We start from the raw sequence: 5,666 nt of genomic DNA, 5'->3' as shown, positions 1-5,666 counted from the left end.
GTAATTAATACAACTGAACATATAATAAGTTATTGTTTAATAAATGAATTAAACCCAGATGAGACACATAGGATTAATTTAGGTACCACAGGGGAATTTTCCAAGCTGTTCTCCAGGTTCCTAGTGAACATTTCCATAATTATTGATTAAAATTTAGATATTGATCTGCTTCTCACATTTCCCATCACCATATTGTGAAAGGTAGTATTCACTGTGACCTGCTTACATTCACAGTGACCTTTAACTGTGGTGTTTAACCTAAGGAAAAGGGGGAGACTGGCATCTCTGTTTTCAAATATTTCAAGGGATTTTTGAAGGCAGACTTGAACAAGGATCTTCAGGGGACACATTAGGACTAGAGGAAGATTGTGGCTCAACAGAGCATCTTTCTCATGGACAAAAAAGAGTATAATGGGGTAAACTCTAGAATAGACAAAGAGACAAAGAGAAAATTAGTGGGAATAATGCCTAAGAATATCCCAAGAACATAGAATAAACATATGATTTGAATAGATTTGTAGAGACATGGAGAAGGGATTGACAAGCTAATATTAGTCTATTGACAATTACTAAAAAGGAGAATGAAGAAAATGATAGAAATGGAGCATTTGAAAATATCAGAACTGAAAATTTTTCAGAATTAAAGAATATATAATTCATGAGACTAAAAAATAGATCAACTGAAAATAATTCTACACACAGAGACACATTACAGAAAGTGTATAAAGTGTCAAGGAAAAAAAGTATATCTTTAAAATACCAAAAGACAGATAATTTACAAAGAAATGATACCTGGAGTGACAACAAAATTCTTAGCAGCAATAATATACAGCAAAAAGACAGTAAAGTAGCAGTTGTAAAGTGCTGAAGGAAAATAGCTGGAAATCTTGAATTTTATACCCAGATAAATTATCATTCAAAGTGAAAGAGGAAAAGACTTCTTCAGCCATACAAAGACTATGAGTTTCCCATTTCATTAAAAGAACTCCTAGAGATTTGAAGTTTCATCTCCAACACATAAGTCATAGTTCTCATCCTTACAACAACAATAAAAGCTGAACAAATGGAAAATTGTGACTTTTCTTAGCTCCATTAAGGAATTAAGGGAAAGTGCAAACCATTACCTTGAAATCTGGAGGAACAGGTTAATACAAAGAATCACAGTGCAGATCAACTTACCCTGAGTAAAAGCTGCTTGAGCCATGGATGGTAGGTAAACTCAAACAGTACTTTTAATGAATTGCTGGAGATTGGAGTATAAATTATTGTAAATAAGAAACCTCAGAGCTGTAGTCATAGGCCGCCTTGCATTTTTTGTAGGTCTTACCCTCAGGAATCCCACAAAGTTGTCATGATAAAGAGTCAAAACAACAATCCCATGTCTCTGGCAAGGGAAAGGGAATAGTAATAGTTTTGAAATAATGTCCAGAGCATTCTCCTTAACAAATGCCTATCTGTTAATGGCAAAGAGCTTTATCTGATGTGGAGGAAGGGAATTTATCCAACTCAAGCCTCCTTTAGTCTTTCTGTCTCACCTAAAGGAAGAGAACAACATAAGGATCATTTGTGAAGGTCACAGCTCAGGGATACAAGCTCACTAAAGACTAAGACTTATTCACAAGATTATAGATGTCCTCTCCTCCCCTCCCCCTTACCACCTCATCAATAGGGCTCCAGTATGTTAACAGTGGGTTGCAGCTGAAGCAGCTATATGGCTCTGACTGTATTTAAGAGAGTTTTCAGAGAAACCCAAAGATAAAAGATAAATTAAAAAACAAGTATCTTGGAGGAAATTAAAGCCTTTGAAACCTACAGCCACAATAAACATTAGACACAATTCCTAGCTAAGTTAACATAAAACTTCATGCTAAAGGCTATTTACTTCAGCTCATATTATCTAATACAACATGTTCTGTTTTCAACAAAAAATTACAAGACATGATTAAAAAAGCAAGACAAGATATATGATCTAAATAGACAAAGCAATTATCAGAACTAGATTCAGATACAGCAGAAATTTTAGAATTATCAGACTGAGAATTTAAAATAACTGTGATTAATATGTTAAAGATGCACTAGTAGAAGTATACAGTATGCAAAAGCAGATGGGCATAGAGACAGAAAATGTATGAAAGAATTTTTAAAATGAAAGAAAGAAAGTTCTAACTTCATAATTGCCAAAACTTGAAAGCAACCAAGGTGTCCTTCAGTAGACACCTGGATAAATAAACTGTGGTTCCTTTAGACAATGGAATATTATTCAGTATTTTTTTAAAGTGATCAAGGCAAAAAATAGACACAAAGGAATCTTAAAATCACTTTACTAAGTGAAAGAATCCAACTGAAAAGGCTGTATACTATATGATTCCAACTACATGACATTCTCGAATAAGCAAAACTATGGAGACAGGAAGAAGATCAGCGATTGCTAGGGATTGTTGAGGAGTGGTGAATAAGGGGAACACAAAGGATTTTTAGGGCAGTAAAAAATAGTCTGTATGATATGATAATGATGGACACATGTCATTAGACATTTGTCTAAACCCACAGAATATACAACACCAAGAGTGAACTTTAATGTAGAGTCTAGACTTTGGGTGATTATGATGCGTCAGTGTAGGTTCATCAGTTGTAACAAATGTACCACTCTGGTGGAGGATGTTCATAATAGGAAAGGTTGTGAAGCAGTAGGTCTATGAGAAATCTCTGTATCTTCCTCTTAATTTTGCTGTGAACATAAAATTTCTCTTAAAAAATCGCATTTTAAAAAAATTTATATATATATATATATATATATATATATATATATATAATTTTCTAATATATATAGAGAGAGCATGTGAGCAAGTGAGTGGGGAGGGGGAAGAAGAGAAAATTTCCAGCAGACTTCATACAGAGCATGGAGCCCTAGTGGGGCTCAATCCCATGTCGCACAAGATCATGACCTGGGCCAAAACCAAGAGCCAGACATTCAACTGACTGAACCACCTGGGTGCCCCTTAAAAAAATCATCTTAAAAAATATTGTAGCAGAAATAAATAATGCTTTACAGCAGCTCATCAATAGAAAGGACATGGCCAAGCTAAAAATCATTGAGACTGAAAATATGTCAGTAGACATTTCCCAAACTGAAATGAAAGGAGAAAAAAAAGAATGAGAAAAAAAAAACAAAAAACAAGATATCCAATAACTGTGAAACAAGTTTAAAGGTATGACAAATGTATAACTGGAATACCAGAAGAGAAGGAGAAGAAAGAAGGGACAGAGCAAAAGAAATATTTGAAGGAGTAATGGCCAGGAATTTTCCAAAATTGATGACACCAAAACATAGATTCAAGAAGCTTGGAGAACACCAAGCAGGATAAATACTAAAAAAGAACTTTATTCCTAAACATATCATATTCAAACTGTAGAAAACCAAAGACAAAGAGAAAATCTTTAAAGCAACACAGGAAAAAAACTTTACATATAGAAGAACAAGGATAAGACCTAAATCAGACTTCTCATCAGAAACCGTGTAAGCTTGGGTACCTGGCTGGCTCAGTCAGTGAAGCATGCAACTCTTGATCTTGGGGTTGTGAGTCTGAGCCCCCACGTTAGATGTAGAGATTACTTTAAAAAATAAAATCTTAAACACACACACACACACACACACACACACACACACAAGAAACCATGTAAGTTAAAAAACAGTGGAGGGAAATATTTAAACTGTTGAAAGTGGCTCATTCAATTGAGCATCTTGACTCTTCGTTTTGGCTCAAGTCATGATCTCAGGGTTGTGACATTGAGCCCCTCATTGGGCTCTGCCCTCAGCATGGAGTTTGCTTAGGATTCTCTTTCTCTCTCTCTCTATCCGTCCTCACCCTCACTTGCACACACACACACTCTCTCTAAAATAAACAAAAATAAACTGTTGAAAGAAAAAAATGGCTTAGAAATCTATATCCAGTGAAATTATCCTTCAAAAGTGAAGAAGAAATAGAGTTTCTCAGACAAAAACAAAACAAAACAAACAAACAAAAAACTCAGAGAATTTATCACCAATACACCTGCTCTGCAAGAGATGTTTAAAGAAGGTCTTTGAAAAATAAATAAATAAATAAAAATAAAAAAAATAAAGAAGGTCTTTGGGGAAAGGAAAAATTATGTAGGTCAGAAATTTGATCTATACAGAAAAAGAAAGATCATCAAGAAGGAATAAATGAAGTTAAAATAAAATATTTTGTTTTTCTTTTTGTTAATTGAGCCAATAGGTCATCGTTTGCTCCCAGTTATAATAGTAACAATATATTAGAAGATTATAGTATATGGCTAAGTGAAGTAAATAACAGCCATGTAACAAAAGACAGGAGGAAGGAATTGGCAATACTCTATTATAAATGTATCTTTACTACCCATGAGGCAATATAGTGTTATTTGAGAGTGGATGTAGGCTAGTTATAAACATATATCACAAACTCTAGAGAAAACACTAACAATTTTTTTAAAGGAATATAATTGAGCTTTTTTTCCCCTTAGTGTTTGGCAGACCACCTGCACTCCTCTTTTCCTTCGCTGTCCCCCAGTTCCTGGATCCGCAGATGCCAGGGGTTTTGGAGACTTGAAAAGCATCCCCAGCCTCCAGGTGTTCAACAATTACCTAGCAGACAAGAGCTACATCAAAGGGTGTATGCTGTCATAAGCCACCCAGCAGCATTTGAAGCAGTTTCTAGTCCACGCCTGCTGACTCTTATCATGCCCTACATTGATATAATCACATCAGCTCTTATGAAAAAGAGGCCAGGCTTCCAGGAGTGAAGAAAGCTTTGGGCAAGTATGGCCCTGCTAATGTGGAAGACACCACAGGAAGTGGAGCTACAGATAGTAAAGATGATAATGACATTGATCCCTTTGGATCTGTGGAGGAAGAAGAAAGTGAAGAAGCAAAGAGGCTAAGAGAGGAATGCCTTGTGCACTATGAGTCAAAGAAAGCCAAAAAACCTGCACTTGTTGCCAGGTCTTCCATCTTACTAGATGTGAAATCCTGAGATGAGACAGGTAGGGCAAAACTAGAAAAGTGCATCAGGAGCATTCAAGCAGACAACTTGGTCTGGGGCTCATCTAAGCTAGTTCCAATGGAATATGGAATTTAAAAAACTCTAAGTACGGTGGGTAGTGGAAGGCCATAAAGTTGGAACAGATATGCTGGAGGAGTGGATCACTGCTTTTGGGACTATGTATATAGTCCATGGATGTGGCTGCTTTTCACAAGATCTAGAATCCATCATAGATCAATGCCATTACATAAAAGTTTGAAGGACAAGAAAAGAAAAAAATATGGTTGATATGCTAAGAGACAAAATGGGATCATATAAAATGCTCAATTAAAACAAGGATGTTAGCAGTCCTTGATGTGTATGTACCTAATAATAGCACATCAAAATATGTGAGACAAAAACCAATAGAAGTTCAAGAACAATAGACAAATCCATTATTATAGCTTGAGGCTTCAACATCCCTCTTTTAGTAACTGACAGATCAAGCAGGCAGGATATCAGTAAGGACACTGTGGAACTCAACAGCATTATCAGTCAACTGGGAATAATTGACATCTATTAACTACTTCATCTGACAACAATAGAACACACACAGCCTCACATGGGACATTCACCAAGACAGACCAC

At 35.7% G+C, this 5,666-nt stretch overlaps 1 pseudogene; it reads left to right on the top strand.

Annotated features, from left to right (window-relative positions):
* The first annotated feature begins 1,202 nt into the window (after positions 1-1,202).
* On the top strand, positions 1,203-5,260 carry LOC121481055 (annotated as a pseudogene).
* The last annotated feature ends 406 nt before the right edge of the window (positions 5,261-5,666 follow it).

Source organism: Vulpes lagopus, chromosome 23 (genome assembly GCF_018345385.1).
Source record: "Vulpes lagopus strain Blue_001 chromosome 23, ASM1834538v1, whole genome shotgun sequence".
In the NCBI taxonomy this organism is placed as follows: domain Eukaryota; kingdom Metazoa; phylum Chordata; class Mammalia; order Carnivora; family Canidae; genus Vulpes; species Vulpes lagopus.
Note: the sequence above shows the minus strand (reverse complement) of the source record. Positions and strands in the feature narration are given on the sequence as shown.